General features: G+C 41.2%; 1 long non-coding RNA gene across 1 annotated transcript in view; it reads left to right on the top strand.

Annotated features, from left to right (window-relative positions):
• LOC310723396 overlaps window positions 1-16,867 on the top strand; it is a 388,685-nt gene extending 371,818 nt beyond the window's left edge. The window contains exon 3 of the long non-coding RNA XR_014532671.1: window positions 16,852-16,867. This is a non-coding gene — a long non-coding RNA (uncharacterized lncRNA). The remainder of the gene's footprint in view (window positions 1-16,851) is intronic.
• Window positions 16,868-17,559: the final 692 nt, after the last annotated feature.

Here is a 17,559-nt window from a genome sequence, read left to right as displayed (position 1 = left end):
TCAAGGGCTCAGCAGTGGCAGCTTGGCAGAGTCCAATGCCTTAAACACTGAGCTACCACTCACTATACAGGAGACAGCAATCAAATGGTTTAGAAAATGACAAACACAAAAGATTGAGAAAGTTAAGGAAAGCAATAGTTTTGTCTTGAAATTGCTCTATAATGCAGGTGTGGGCAAGAGGGGCACCAGAATGTGAATAGAACAAAATGCAGAAAAAGCTAAAGTTCTGCGAGTTTGAAAAAAGGAATTAGAAAAAGGGGCTCATATGACTGGCAATTTCCTGTGACCTGTCAGAGAATGGAAAGGCAGTGAATGAAAAGGTTATTTCTACCTGCACAGTGTAGATTATCGGGATATTTAAGAGATGAGCATTAACAGTTGCCCCCACACAGTCTACAGTATATAGTAGTGCAAATGTAGTTTTTATTTCCTGTTGAAGATGATTAAGATGATTATTGTTCCACAAAGGTCCTAGGTAGGATCAATTTGCTTGAAAAAAAAAAAAAAAAAAAGAAAAACAGGCTACACTTTTTAACAGGCTGGCACAGATATGTGACAGTCTCTTTTGACCAAAGTCAATTTCATACACTATGCTGTTCATATGCTATACCTGTTCCGAGCTCACCAGGACAGTTCTAGAAAGTCCAACAGGTGAGCTGCATGGTCATTTAAGATGCTGGCTTTCTTGTCAAATAGGTAGAATACACCCTTTCAAGAAATAATGTTTAGCCACTTAGGTATCGTTTCAGTGAACTGGCACCTGCTGATTTGGAGGATGTCCAAAACATATGCAAGTACTTCTGGCATCCAAAACAATAAGTGAGCCCAGGAGTCCAATGCATCCATATGTGCCAAGTTAATAGGATAATAAGACTACTGACAGTAATGGTCTCTTGTACAATACAATTTTTCCTTTATTCAGAGAACATTCAGGCTGCTGGCAGCAACAATTCATAGTAAGTACCATATGTACCAGGCTGCTTAGAACATAGGCCAACTGTCCTGCACTTCTTGCCCATCTGAAATTATTAACTAGACTTGTGGAAACACTGGTCTTTTATCATGCACTCTTTCTCCTTCTAAAGAGAATAACCATACTGTTGGAAAAATGGTCACTTGTCTCATAATCCCTCTTCCTCTAAAGACAATAACCATACTACTGGGAGCCATTGTCTCTTATCTCATAATCCTCCAATGCATGATAGCATTTGTCCTTCATCTGAAGAAGATAACCAGTGGTCCAATGGATGAAAGCCATTGTTCTCCATCTGAAGAGGATTGCCAGACTAATGGCAGCAATGGTCCAATGCATGATAGCCCTTGTTCTCCATCTGAAGAGGATAACCAGTTGTCTAATGCATGATAGCCCTTGTTCTCCATCTGAAGTGGATTACCAGACTGATGGCAGCACTGGTTAAATGCATGGCAGTCCTTCTCCTTTATTTTAAGAGGATAACCAGTGCTTCAATGCATGATAGACCTTGTACTACATCAGAAGAGGATAACTAGACTGATGGCAGCAATGGTCCCTTTTGTCATTATTCTCCACCTTTTGAAGAGGCTAAACAGACTGATGGCAGAAAAGGTCCAATGCATGATAGTCCTTGTCCTTTATCTTAAATGATAACCAGACTGTTAGCAGCAATGGTGTAAGGCATGATACCTATTGTCCTCTATCTGACAAGGATAACTGGACTATTGGTGGCAATGTTCAAATGCATGACAGCCCTCCTTCTCCATCTGAAGAAGTTAACCAGACTCATGGGCACAATGGTCTAATGCATGATAGGCCTTGTTCTCCATCTGACAAGGATAACCAGACTGATGGCAGAATTGGGCTAATGCATAATATTCCTTGTCCTCCATCTGAAGAGGATAACAAGACTGAGGGTAGCAATGGTCCAATGCATGTTAGCCCTGGTCCTCCTTAAGAAGAGGATCAACAGACTGATGGCAACGATGGCATTTTGCATTAAAGTCTTTGTGCTCCTTCTGAAGAAGATAACCAGGTTGATGACAACACTAGTCAAATGCATGAAATCCCTCCTTATGCATCAGAAGTAGATAACCAGACTGCTGGAAACAATGGTCTCTTGCAGTCATCAATGGTCTCTATCTTAAGAGGATAACTAGACTGGTGGGAGCAATAGTGTCTGTGTCATAGTCCTTCTCTTGTGCCCACCTAAAGAAGACAACTAGACTGCTTTAAGAAGTTATACCCCTACAGTCCCTTATAGGAAAGTTTTCCTAATCCAAACCTAGAAATAGTTCTTCTCAGTAATCAATAATAACAACGATTTTCTTTTATTACATTACTTGCTATAGGCATCCAAAGATTGCACCAGCTCCAGTTTTGTCCCACCTAAGGAAGATTTTGGACCTTCAAAAAGAAGATTTGGCCTGGTGAGGACCCTGTACCATCTAGAGATGTTCCAGCTCCAGTTGGACCCCACTTCATGAATATTTCAGACATTGAACTTTCAGGATAAACAACCTTTTAATCAATACTCAAAATAACATTATACACATGCTATTTCTCCATTATTGAACATTTAAAGGCTCTGGCATTAATGACTTGGGGTTGAATCTATAATAAACTCAGATGTTTCTTCCTCATACCATCTAAGGAAGTTTTTTTCTTGCCACAGTCGACCCAGGTTTACTCATCGGGAGCAAACGAGCAAAGGCAAAAACACAGTCCGATAACCAGTCCAAAATCTGAGAGTCAGCAGACAGAGCAATGCAGGAAGAACAGAATACAAAAAAGTCAAAAAATCTGACAAGGCATTTTGATCAATATAGGGCAGATCAAAAGCACAAAACAAAAACAGTCCAGAGTTCGAACTAGTAACTATCAAGGCAGAGCAGAACAAGAAACAGGAACCAGAACAGGCAGAGTGGCAAGAGTATTCTAAGAGAATTATGTGTATTTATCCCCAATGAGCAAGTCTAGGGGTAAGTATGGCAAGGAAAACTCCCTTACTAGGTATGAGGAAGAAAGCTTGAGAGGAGCCCATCAGTGGAGCAGTGGAGAGGAATAAGCATAGCTGCTGTTCATGATATTAACAAGCACAAGTTGATAATGTGCATGTAATGAAATGTACTGGAGCACAAGGTTATGATATGTGACACGTGTTATGTGTAGCCCTTCGCTAAAAATATATGTTTTTAATCTGCACTTCAACTGGGAGAGTGTTTCTGAGCCCCAAACACTGTCAGGAAGACTATTCTAAAGTTTAGGAGCTAAATGTGAGGTTGTTCTACCACCTTTAGTGGACTTTGCTATTCTAAGAACTACTAGAAGTCCGGAGTTTTGAGATTTCGAAGAGTGTGACAGATTGTAGCGTGTTAGAAAACTGAATAGATACATGGGAGCTAAACCATTTAGGGCTTTGTATGTAAGTAGCAATAGTTTGTAACAACTTAACAGGTAGCCAGTGTAGGGATGATAAGATTGGGATTATATGGTGATATTTTCTCGACCTTGTGAGAACTTTGCCTGATGCATTCTGGACCAACTGTAGCTTGTATATTAAATATGCAGGACAACCACTTGGTAATGCATTACAATAGTCCAGTCTGGAGGTCATAAATGCATGGATGAGCTTCTCTGCATCAGATATAGACAACATGTTTCTTAACTTAACAATATTTCTAAGGTGAAAGAAGCCTGTTTTTGTAGTATGGGTGATATGATTTTCAAAAGACAGGTTGCTGTCTAAAATCCTAGTAGTTACAGTAGATCCTTCTAAATGCAAATTACATTTTTGGAGTTCAGTTCAATTGATTTTCATTTGCATTGCGCTTTTAACAATGAACATTGTCTCAAAGCAGCTTTACACGTATAATGAGGTGATAAAAAATTAATATGTTCTTTATAAGTGTGTTTGTCCCTGATGAGCAAGCCGGTGGCGACTGTAGCAAGAAAAAACTCCCTGAGATGGCATAAGGAAGAAACCTTGAGAGGAACCAGACTCAAGAGGGAACCCATCCTCAACTGGGTTGCAGCAAATGTCCATTTATTGCAGATATACAATGTTGCAGGGTACAGTGATCATCAGATGCGAACTGAAGTCCTGAGTCAGTGTAGCAGACTGTTGACATTAACTATAGTCCAAATCCAAAGTTTTTATGTACTGGCCCATACCTGGGTGGGCCGAGTTCTAGGTGCACTGGGCCTGGGCAGAGTAACACTCGGAGTTGAGGTGTCTATAGTATTAGATTTCACATGCGTATTTACCTACAAGTGAGCGCCTGCCCAAAATAATCTCGCAGCTGGGCCTGCTTTACATGTAGATCACGGATCTGCTTCTCCATGACCTCCAGCTCCAACTCCTCCATCTGCAACTCGAACAAGTCCTCACCTGTGCTCAAAGGCAGACACACAACCAACATAGTGCTTACAATAGCGAGTACCACCATAGATAATTGTTTGAGGCAATGTAATCATAGTCATAAAAATAGTCCGGCTAATGAGCTACAGGCACGAGTCAGGAAAACAAAACAATAATCGAGGATTATTCAAGGGAAAAGAGATACATTTTGAATATAAAACGCAGACACAAACAAAAACTCGCGGGAAACAAATCAAAATCAGGAAGTTATGTCACACGGCTCAACAAGCTCTCAACAGTCAACAGGCCAAAAGCTCCCTGTAGGTGAGGTATGGAGGCCAGGGGTGCAGTCAGCGTTCATAATTATCCCAAAGGTGTTCAATATTGTTGGAGCTCTATGGCATCAGATCCACTCCAACCCATGAAAAACAGTTCTTTGTGGAGATAAGTGAAGATTTCCTACTACTGAATCCAAAGACATCCTATACAATTGTGTGCTTTCAGATTTGCAAAAACAGTTTGGGAAAGAATCACACATGGCTGAGATTTTATTGCTTATACAGTACAGTACTGTATTAAAAAATACTTGACTTCTGGTACAAATTACCAATGGGTAACGACTTTCACTGTATATGGTTTATTCATCTGCATCAGTAGCGGTATCGACTAAAATGGTAATGAAAAAAATGAAAAAAAGCGGTAATGATTAAAAATGGTCTACTCATCTTCTACCTGCAAAAAAATTTGCATTCATTCATTCTCTCCCACTTATCCGTAATACGGGTCGCGGGGGCAGCAGTCTAAGCAGGCCCCGCCTTCGACTGCTGCCCAATCCTCACAGCACCGTCCCTTACGGTCCCTCCTGCAGGTGGTGAGCCCACGGGAAGGCGGCCCCACGTCACTCCGACGTCACGGACCTTGATACTTCCCTCGTAAGGGACCCCCGGAGCATAGAGGGTTAAGGGCCTTGCTCAAGGGCCCAAGAGTGGCAGCCTGGCGATACCGGGGCTTGAACCCCAGACCTTCCGATCGGCAACCCAGCGCCTCAACCGCTGGAGCCACCACTCCCCAAAATTGCATTCTTAATGTCAAATTTTAAAGTCAATTTAGTGGAGACATTTCAATTTCTACACACAGTAACACAGGAAACAGATGAACACTACTGCTGATAAATAATGTGAAACATCAAAAACCCATTAGGTAGAAAGTGAGTTTTGAACACAATGTCGTCTCTGTGTCACATTCCAAATTTGCACATGACCTCTTCAATCACACCATCATTTTTTATACAGCAATCCTCATCACAGGGCTCACCCTTTGATTTGCCAAGGTTACACCTGCCCACCTGTTCAAATCAATTTCCCACTCCCTCACTTTGCCCTTCCTGCTGCTCTCTGGCCTCGATCAGCTAAACTCTGCTCAAACCATCCAAGTCATTACCCTTTTTTTTTTTTTTCTCACAAATTTTCAAATAATGTACATTGCTGGGCAAAAAAAAATTGTTAAGTACAATACAAAATGTCAAAGTATGACACTTTTAATTATAATTTTATTCCTTGAGCAAATTATTGTTCAGGAAAAAAAAGCAAACATTGATTGTTTTAAAATATTCAAGACTTGTGGGTAATCTTGCAAATAGATTTTTTTTTTTTTTTGCAGAATGGAGAATTAATGTTGTTCAATTTAATGTTGATGAGTTTTGAAACAGTTATTGAGGATTTGTAAACCCAGACATGTGTTTAATTGTACATCAAAATCATTTAGCTCAATAGAATTTCTCTGTTTCTAACCCAGCCATTAGGGAGGCACAAGCCAGTACACTCTTAGTGCCGGTCCCAAGCCCGGATAAATGGGGAGGGTTGCGTTAGGAAGAGCATCCAGCGTAAAAACATGTGCCAAATTAAATATGCGAATCACGAATCAGAAATTTATATCGGATTGGTCAAGGCCCGGGTTACCAATGACTGCCACAGGTATCGTTAGCCAACAGGGTACCGGTGGGAATTGGGCTACAGAGAAGGAGAGGAGGAAGACGTCTACAGAGACATCAGAAAAAGGAGAAGTGTAAGAGAGTGGAGGTTCGGGTGGATACTTTAAATGTTGGTACTATGACTGGTAAAGGGAAAGAGATAGCTGATATGATGGAGGGGAGAAAGTTAGATATTTTGTATGTTCAGGAGACCAAGTGGAAAGGAAGTAAGACCAGAAAAATTGGAGGTGGGTTTAAACTGTTCTATCATGGTGTGGATGGAAAGAGAAATGGTGTAGGGGTAATTCTTAAGGAAGAGTACAGTAAGAGAGTAGTGGAGGTGAAGAGAGTTTCTGAGTGATGAATGTGAAGCTGGAAGTTGAAGGGGTAATGATAAATGTAATCAGTGCTCATGCTTCACAAGTGCGTTGTGAGATGGAGAGGAAGAAAAATTCTGGAGTGAGTTAGATGAAGTGGTAGAAGGTGTACCTAGGAATGAACGATTGGTGAATGGGGCAGATTTAAATGGGCATGTAGTTGAAGGGAACAATGGTAATGAGGAGGTGATGGGTAGGTGGCTTTAAGGGGAGTAATGTGGAAGGGCAGATGGTGGTAGATTTTGCTAAATGTATTGAAATGGCAGTGGTGAACTCTTATTTTAAGAAGAAGGAGGATCATAGTGTGACGTATGAGAGCGGAGGAAGGTGCACACAGGTGGACTATGTTCTATGTAGGAGATGCAACCTGAAGGAGATTGGAGACTGTAAGGTGTTGGTGGGGGACAGTTTAGCAGACAGCATCAGATGGTGGTCTGTAGGATGGCATATGAGGTAAAGAAGAGGAGGAGGAGAGTGAGGACTGAAAGATAAATAAAATAGTGGAAACTAAAGAAGTAAGACTGTAGTGTGAGATTCAGGGAAGAGGTCAGACAGTAGCTTGGTGGTGGTGAAAAGGCACCTACTGCAGAAGTGATGAGGGAGAAGCTAGAAAGGTACTTGGTGTGACATCTGGAAAGAGGTGGAATCATGGTGGTGGAATTAGGAAGTGCAGGAAAGCATAATCAGAAAGAGGTTGGAGAAATATAATTGGGATCGGCAGAGAGATGAGAGAAGTAGGCAGGGGTACAACAAGATGCACCAGCAGGTAAAAAGGGATGTGGCGAAAGGCAAGGAAAAGGCATATGAGGAGCTGTATGAGAAGTTGAACACTAAGAAAGGAGAAAAGGATTTGTACCGATTGGCCAGTAAGAGGGAATGAGCTGGAAAGGATGTGCTACAAGTTGAGAGAAGGCAGTGAAGTGGTGTGGTTGCAGGAAGAAGAGGTGGAGAAGGTGGAGGAGTTCAGGTACCTGGGATCAACAGTGAAAAGTAATGGAGAGTGTGTTAGAGAAGTGAAGAAAAGAGTGCAGGCAGAGTGGAGAAGAGTGATAGAAGGAGTGATTAGGGTTAGATTTTTTTAGCAGGATAGATTTGTCTGGTATCAGTACTTTACTCCACTATTTATTTTTCAGACAACTTTTTACTTTTACTCATTACATTTTTACACAAATATCTGTACTTTTTACTTCTTACATTTTCAAAAACGGCTCATTACTTTAGTTTTAATCCATTGATTTTTGTGAAATATATATATATTTTTTTTACTGCGCGCCGATTTCAGCCAAACAACCGATTTCCTGTTACTGCGCGTCTTTTGCAGATGTAGACTAGTTCATGGAGATAAGAATCAGCAGGCAGAAGGCAGAAGTTTGGGGTTAACGTGGATGAGACAGAGGGAGTCATTGATGTAAACATGACTGAGATCAGAGACTTTCATGATCATCATCATATTTTCTCTGCTTGTGTTCTATATGTGGATCTTCAGCCTGGATACATTCATTAGGTAACAACATTTTTAATTCGTTTTGTATTAATATATTTGGCTGTCAAAATTAGAATTATTGTAAACGGCACTAAATTTTATTAACGCGCTATCAATTCAGTACACATTTCTGTTTTTACCATTTTTATAAAAAAATTAAATAAAAAAATTAATATCTAAATATAAAAGAGGCGTTAATAAAACCTTTGGCAAAAAATAAATTTATCCACGATGTCCTTTCTTTACTTAGATATTATATAAATAAATAAATAAACTCCAGATAAAACATTTTTTAACAGTAAACTTTTGTTTTATTTCTGCGCCAAGTCTCAAATCAAACACCAAATCCGCCATGTTTTACACAATTAACCCTCTAGGTGGCGCTTTGTGGGTTTTCCCCTTATAATGGTGACACAAACTTAAATTACTGTCTTTATTGATCATACAGAAAAAAAAAATTCATCATTCAAATCTGTAAAATGTCTATGATTATATATAAAAGCTTCTTGACTTGACTTGAAGAGGTGCAATTTCTCCGGTATCACCTCATTAACTGTCCGTGTGGAAACATAGCAAAGGCTCTTAATGATGTCCACACGTCTCTGCACTGATATAGCCTTTATATTTATTCACTGTACATATGCTTACATATCTATCTATCTATCTATCTATCTATCTATCTATCTATCTATCTATCTATCTATCTATCTATCTATCTATCTATCTATCTATCTATCTATCTATCTATCTATCTATCTATCTATCTAATTAATATAATGTGAGGTCCAGTTAACAGCTAAAACAGGTAGAAGTAATAACTACTTTTTACTTAAGTACATGTCAGAGCCAAGACTTCTTTACTTTCACTTAAGTAAAAAAGTTTAATCAGTACTTCAACTTTTACCCGAGTATTTTAAAACATGAGGATCTGTACTTCTACTTAAGTAAAGGATGTGTGTACTTTTGCCACCTCTGGTAAATTGGGATAGAAGAGTATCTGCAAGAGTGAGAGGGAAAGTTTATAGGACTGTGATGAGACCTGCGATGTTGTCTGGTTTAGAAATGTGAAAATTGAGTAAAAGACAGGAGGTGGAGCTGGAGGTAGCAGAGCTGAAGATGTTGAGGTTTTTGTTGGGAGTGACGACGATGGACAGGATTAGAACTTAGTTTATTAGAGGGACAGCGCATGTAGGATGTTTTGGAGACAAGGTGAGGGAGGTGAGATTGAGATGGTTTGGACATGTGCAGAGGAGGGACATGGGGTTCATCGGTAAGAAAATGCTGAGGATGGAGCCGCCAGGAAGGAGGAAAAGAGGAAGATCAAGGAGGAGGTTTATGGATGTGGTGAAGGAAGACATGCAGGTTGTTGATTTGAAAGAGGCAGATATAGAGGACAAAGTGGTATGGAGACAGATGATCTGCTGTGGCGAGCAGCCTAAAGAAGATAAAGCGTTAAACATGTTCCTGAGATACCAGTGGACAGTGCTTGAACCATTCTGCATTTATGGATGGGGAGGATGGGGATTTGATCATTTTCCTCTTGAATTTTCTTCTTCATGAATTCTCAGGGTTTTTTTTTGCACACAGTCATTACTGGCTCACTTAATTGGGATAAACAAGTCAAGAAGATTTTATTGTCATTCCAACCATATATAACCGACACAGTAAAATGAGACGTTTCTCCAGAACCCTGGTGCTACATAAAACAACATAGAGCTACATAATAAATAATTATATGATGATATATAATAAATTATTATTATATAATACAGTGGAACCCACTTATCTTGACCTCGGTTAACTCGACAACCCTATTAAGTCGACGTTTTTGAAGTGGAACCGCCAAATTCTTGCTTTGTCTAAGCATTTTTTAATAGTTATGCTTTTTTATGTTGCCGAACCCTCAAGCACAATATCTCGAGCACAGGGGGGGAAAAATTTGCCATTTTACTTCAGTTATCTTGATCGGCACTGTGCGTTAAATGGCAAATTTTTCCCCCCTTGTGCTCGAGATATTAAGGTTCGCCGCTTGGTAGGAGAGAGGCGTAGCGGAACGTGGGATAAGCAGAAAAAGCATAGAATGAACACCGGCAGGATCGGGGGGGAATCCGCGCTGCGCTTTGGGAAGAAAAGAGCAGCCGTTGAGAGAGTGCCGGTGGGAAGACACGTACCGGGATACGCATGAGCGATAACAATGCCCACCATGAACAAACATATACCAACAATAACGAATAGTGAGAGTGTGGAAGTTTAAATAGGAGCTGGTGATGATGATAAACGAGCACCATATGTGCGCGATTAAAGCCGGAAGCTTTAGAGAAAGCGGCCGAGAAAACACCTGACACGCCGAAGGGGGCGTGGCAGGTGGATTCCTGACAGTTAAAAAACATGTATGTACATTTTTATAGCATGCCTTTATCAAACAAATCACGGCAACGCTGTTGTGTAAAAAAAAACCTTCAAAAACACGTGCATGCACATTCTCATTTATTAACGCACATCATGTACATAAAGAAATTTCAAGCATGTTAATATATTGCCGCCATTTTGATCATCTTGATCATCGGTTATCTCGATGCTTTTTGGCAAGCCCCTAGGACATCGACATAACCGGGTTCCACTGTATATAACAATATGTATGTTGGTATTTATATACAAACCCGATTCCAAAAAAGTTGGGACACTGTACAAATTGTGAATAAAAACAGAATGCAATAATGTGAAAGTTTCAGATTTCAATATTTTATTTAGAATACAAAATAGATGACATATCAAATGTTTAAAATGAGAAACATTATCGTTTTAATGGAAAAAATAAGTTGATTTTAAATATAATGGCTTCAACACATCTCAAAAAGTTTGGACAAGGCCATGTTTACCTCTGTGTGGCATCCCCTCTTCTTTTTATAACAGTCTGCAAACGTCTGCAGACTGAGGAGACAAGTTGCTCAAGTTTAGATATAGGAATGTTGTCCTATTCTTGTCTAATACATGCTTCTAGTTGCCTAACTGTCTTAGGTCTTCTTTGTCACGTCTTCCTTTTAAGGATGCGCCAAATGTTCTCTTTGGGTGAAAGATCTGGACTGCCGGCTGGCCATTTCGTACCCGGATCCTTCTTCTACGCAGCCATGATGCTGTAATTGATGCAGTATGTGGTCTGGCATTGTCATGTTGGAAAATGCAAGGTCTTCCCTAAAAGAAACGACGTCTGGATGTGAGCATATATTGTTCTAGAACTTGGATATACCTTTCAGTATTGATAGTGCCTTTCCAGATGTGTAAGCTGCCCATGCCACACGCACTCATGCAACCCCATACCATCAGAGATCCAGGCTTCTGAACTGAGCGCTGATAACAACTTGGGTTGTCCTGATCCTCTTAAGTCCGGATGACATGGCGTCCCAGTTTTCCAAAAAGAACTTCAAATTTTTAATTTGTCTGACCACAGAACAGTTTTCCACTTTGCCACAGTCCATTTTAAATGAACCTTGGCCCAGAGAAAACACCTGCGCTTCTGGATCATGTTTAGATATGGCTTTTTTTTTTTACCTATAGAATTTTAGCCGGCAACGGCGAATGGCACGGTGGATTGTGTTCACCGACAATGTTTTCTGGAAGTATTCCTGAGCCCATGTTGTGATTTCCATTACAGTAGCATTTTTGTATGTGATGCAGCGCTGTCTAAGGGCCCGAAGATCACGGGCATCCAGTATGGATTTCTGGCCCTAACCCTTCTCTGAGAAACTCCTTTCTGATATTGCTCCACTATTTTTCACCGCATCATTGAGGGGATTGATGATCCTCTGCCTATCTTGACTTCTGAGAGACACTGCCACCCTGAGAGGCTCTTTTTTTTTACCCAATTATGTTGCCAGTTGACCTAATAAGTTGCAAATTGGTCCTCCAGCTGTTCCTTATATGTACATTTAACTTTTCCGGCCTCTTATTGCTACCTGTCCCAACTTTTTTGGAGTGTGTAGCTCTCATGAAATCCAAAATGAGCCAATATTTGGCATGACATTTCAAAATGTCTCACTTTAAACATTTGATATGTTATCTATATTCTATTGTGAATAAAAGTTAATGAGATTTGTAAATTATTGCAATCCTTTTTTATTCACAATTTGTACAGTGTCCCAACATTTTTGGAATCGGGTTTGTAATTCTATTATTTTATTATACTGTTTACTGTTTATGCAATTTGGTCTGTAGTAATAACATTTCCTTCTTTTGTATACTGTGTATGTGTAAGAATGACAATGCTTGAGTTGAGTTGATTATAATAATATATAATTGTCTACTATAATTAAACGATAAACAAAAAAGTGTAAGCACTGAATGTTTACGTTCTTTCATAACGTCTTTATTTCTGTAAAGCTGCTTCAAGACATTGTTTATTGTTAAAAATGCTTTACAAATAAACATTTTAATTGAATTGAATTGTATTGAAAAACCCAGCCATTAGGGGGGCACAAGCCAGTGTACTCTTAGTGCCGGTCCCAAGCCCGGGTAAATGGGGAGGGTTGCGTTAGGAAGGGCATCCAGCGTAAAACATGTGCCAAATCAAATATGCGGATCACAAATGAGAATTTCATACCGGATCGGTCGAGGCCCGGGTTAACAACGACCGCCACAGGTATCGTTAGCCGACAGGGTACCGGTGGAAATTGGGCTACTGTTGGCCGAAGGAGAAGAAGGAGAGGAGGAAGGCGTCTACAGAGACGGCAGGAAAAGGAGCAGTGTAGGAGAGTAGAGGTTCGGGTTGGTACTTTAAATGTTGGTACTATGACGGGTAAAGGGAGAGAGATAGCTGATATGATGGAGAGGAGAAAGGTAGATGTGTTGTGTGTTCAGGAGACCAAGTGGAAAGGGAGTAAGGCCAGGAACATTGGAGGTGGGTTTAAACTGTTTTATCATGGTGTGGATGGGAAGAGAAATGGTGTAGGGGTGATTCTGAAGGAAGCGTACAGTAAGAGTGTAGTGGAGGTGAAGAGAGTTTCTGATAGGGTGATGATCGTGAAGGTGGAAGTTGAAGGGATGATGATAAATGTCATCAGTGCCTATGCTCCACAAGTTGGCTGTGAGATGGAGGAGAAAGAAAGATTCTGGAGTGAATTAGATGAAGTGGTAGATGGTGTACCTAGGAAAGAACGATTGGTGATTGGGGCAGACTTTAATGGGCATGTAGGTGAAGGGAACAGAGGTGATGAGGAGGTGATGGGTAGGTATGGTTTTAAGGAGAGGAATGTGGAAGGGCAGATGGTGGTAGATTTTGCTAAAAGGATGGAAATGGCAGTGGTGAACACGTATTTTAAGAAGAAGGAGGATCATAGGGTGACGTATAAGAGTGGAGGAAGGTGCACACAGGTGGATTATCTTCTGTGTAGGAGATGCAACCTAAAGGAGATTGGAGACTGTAAGGTGTTGGCGGGGGACAGTGTAGCTAGACAGCATCGGATGGTGGTCTGTAGGATGGTTTTGGAGGCGAAGAAGAAGAGGAGGAAAGTAAGGATTGAAAGAAGAATAAGATGGTGGAAACTGAAGGAGGAAGAGTGTAGTTTGATTGGGCAACTACTGCAGGAGTGATGAGGGAGGCAGCTAGAAAAGTACTTGGTGTGACATCTGGAAATAGAAAGCAAGACAAGGAGACGTGGTGGTGGAATGAGGAAGTGCAGGAGAGCATTAGGGGAAAGAGATTGGCAAAACAGAAGTGGGATCGACAGAGTGATGAGAAGAGAAGGCAGGAGTACAAGGAGATGCGGCAGCAGGTTAAAAGGGATGTGGCGAAAGCCAAGGAAAAGGCATATGAGGAACTGTACAAGAGGTTGGACACTAAGGAAGGAGAAAAGGATTTATACCGATTGGCCAAGCAGAGGGACCGAGCTGGGAAGGATGGACTGCAAGTTAGAGCAATAAAGGATGGAGAGGGAAATGTGTTGACTAGTGAGGAGAGTGTGTTGAGAAGATGGAGGGAGTATTTTGAGCAGCTGATGAATGAGGAAAATCAGAGAGAGAGAGGGTTGGAGGATGTGGAGTTGGTGAAGCAGGATGTAGATAGGATTAGTAAGGAGGAAGTGAGAGCAGCGATTAAGAGGATGAAGAATGGAAAGTCGGTTGGACCAGATGACATACCGGTAGAAGCGTGGAGATGTTTAGGAGAGATGGCAGTGGAGTTTTTAACCAGATTGTTTAACAGGATTCTGGAAGGGGAGAGGATGCCTGAGGAATGGAGAAGGAGTGTGCTGGTACCGATCTTTAAGCATAAGGGAGATGTGCAGACCAGCAGTAACTACAGGGGAATTAAGGTGATCAGTCACACCATGAAGTTATGGGAAAGAGTAGTGGAAGCCAGGCTGAGAGAAGAGGTGAGCAACAGTATGGTTTCATGCCGAGGAAGAGCACCACAGATGCCTTATTTGCTTTGAGGATGTTGATGGAGAAGTATAGAGAAGGACAGAAGGAGCTGCATTGTGTATTTGTGGATTTAGAGAAAGCGTACGACAGGGTGCCGAGAGAGGAGTTGTGGTATTGTATGAGGAAGTCAGGTGTGTCAGAGAAGTATGTGAGGGTGGTGCAGGACATGTATGAGGACAGTGTGACGGCAGTAAAGTGTGCAGTAGGTACGACAGACTGGTTCAGGGTGAAGGTTGGACTGCATCAAGGATCGGCCCTGAGCCCTTTCCTGTTTGCAGTGGTGATGGACAGGTTGACGGACGAGGTCAGACAGGAGTCTCCCTGGACTATGATGTTTGCAGATGATATTGTGATTTGTGGTGAGAGTAGAGAGCAGGTTGAGAAGAGCCTGGAGAGGTGGAGATATGCGCTGGAGAGAAGGGGAATGAAAGTCAGTAGGAGTAAGACAGAGTACATGTGTGTGAATGAGAGGGAGGGCAGTGGAGTGATGCGGTTGCAGGGAGAAGAGGTGGAGAAGGTGGAGGAGTTCAGGTACCTGGGGTCAACAGTGCAAAGTAATGGAGAGTGTGTTAGGGAAGTAAAGAAAAGAGTGCAGGCAGGGTGGAGTGGGTGGAGAAGAGTGACAGGAGTGATTTGTGATAGAAGAGTATCTGCAAGAATGAAAGGGAAAGTTTATAGGACTGTGGTGAGACCTGCGATGTTGTATGGATTAGAGACAGTGCCATTGAGTAAAAAACAGGAGGTGGAGCTGGAGGTAGCAGAGCTGAAGATGTTGAGGTTTTCGTTGGGAGTGACGAGGATGGACAAGATTAGAAATGAGTTTATTAGAGGGACAGCACATGTAGGATGTTTTGGTGACAAGGTGAGGGAGGCGAGATTGAGATGGTTTGGACATGTGCAGAGAAGGGACATGAATTATATTGGTAGAAAAATGCTGAAGATGGAGCCACCAGGTAGGAGGAAAAGAGGAAGGCCAAGGAGGAGGTTCATGGATGTGGTGAGGGAAGACATGCAGGTAGTTGGTGTAAAAGAGGCAGATATAGAGGACAGGGTGGTATGGAGACGGATGATCCGCTGTGGCGACCCCTAATGGGAGCAGCCGAAAGAAGAAGAAGAAGAATTGAATTGTATTGAACTAACTGGACAAATGGCGATATGTAATTCCATGTTTAGAACCATTACATTCGTTAATTATTTATACTTACGACTACAACATTTTCCCACAGGGAAATTCTACAAAGATTAAATTATTATAACTAAGATCTGACCATTAAACAGCCATGAGTATAAAGAACTATGGCGTATACTACCAAACCAAGGCACCTAGAACACTTTATGTGCCTGTTTAAGGTTAATTGTAATTGAGGTCAAACAATCTGCAGTTGATCGCCATGGTGTGTGATTTGTGTCTCCCTTCTCCTGACCAGTTTCTATACGTATTGCAAGAAAGTTAATTATACCACCATACCAACGACATTTCTACTCACTCTAATTAGCAGGGTCAGAGTTCATTGTTCTAATGAACACCACTATACCAGAAGATCCAGTCCAAGTGTAATTGAGAGGCTCCTGGTTGTTTTATTGAGCTATTTATCATCAGAAACAGCAAGAGGTTAGTGTGTGTCATCCTAATAATAAGGAGTAGGTGTTAAATGGTGGAGGATGCTGGGCAGCAAATAAGCAGCCTCTTCTGTTTCAAAAGCAAGAAACACTGCCCTCGCTCTTAGCAGAAGTGGTATAAGGGTTTCCTCGTTTTCCTGTTCCTTGTGTTAAGTGGTGCCGGGGGATTGATCTGTAGAACAAGATAATGGCTAAGTAAGGAAATAATTTTTAAGTGGCCTGAGGATTTACAAATGCTCACAACCTCTCTGATGATTAAAGTCGTATGTATGCTTCCATGGACCACAGTATGGACAGCAGGTTCTTCTATATGCTTGTATACTCATCCAGGTATTCAAGTTTGTCTCTTTTGCTTTGGTCCAGCAAAGTTAATTCATCATCTATCTGCAACTAAACATTGCAGCTACAAGTATACATCACTTACGTATACATTACAACTCTATATACACACTATATTGCCAAACGTTTGCAGACACCTGGTTATAAGTATGGTATGTATTTTTGAGCATCGCATTCCACTTTTAGTCCCAATTAGCCATTATATTTCCCTCCACTCTTCTAGGAAGATGTTCCTTTTAAAGCTTTTGAAGTGTGCTTGTGGACATTTGTGTTCAGCAGCCACAAGGGCCTTAGTAAATTCAGGTACTGATGTAGGTGATGTGAGGAGTCCTGGGATGCAGTCAACATTCACATTCATCCCAAAGGCGTTTAGTAGGGTTGGGGTCAGAGTTTTATAGCAGGAGATCATTGACTCCAACCCATGTAAACCATATCTTCATGTAACTCGCATTGTGCACAGGGGCATTGCAATGCCCGAACAGGTTTGGATTTCCAAGTTTAAGTGAATGCAAAATCTTTTTGTGCCGCATCCAAAAGTATCCTTTACAATTGTGTGCCTCCAGTTACATCTACACTATATGGACAAAGGTATTCATTTTCCCCAAAATTTAAGACCTGTTCCAGCATGACAATGCCGCTGTGCACAAAGAAAGTTTAATGAAGATATGCTTTACATGGGTTGGAGTGGAAGATCTGCTGCTGCAGAGCTTCAACCAATCTCCAACACCATCAAGAATAATGTGAATGCTGACTGAACTCCACACCTCCTCACCTCACCTACATCAGTACCTGACTTTACTCATGTGGCTGAATAAATCTTTATAAATCTCTTCAAAATCTAGTGGAACCACATTCCAGTAGACTGAAAGTTATTATGGGGAATGAGGAATGCATGTGGAATGGCACATTCACAAAGCACAGCCCAATCTTATGGTCAGGTATCCACAGTGTATTGGCGATGGTGGAATGACCTACAAAACTCCATCCGGACTGCCGAATCCCTCAAAATTTTCAACTAAACAG

The sequence above is a fragment of the Silurus aristotelis genome (assembly GCF_946808225.1).
Source record: "Silurus aristotelis genome assembly, chromosome: 3".
Lineage (NCBI taxonomy): Eukaryota > Metazoa > Chordata > Actinopteri > Siluriformes > Siluridae > Silurus > Silurus aristotelis.
The sequence above is the reverse complement of the archived record's forward strand: the minus strand, read 5'-3'. Positions and strand labels throughout refer to the sequence as shown.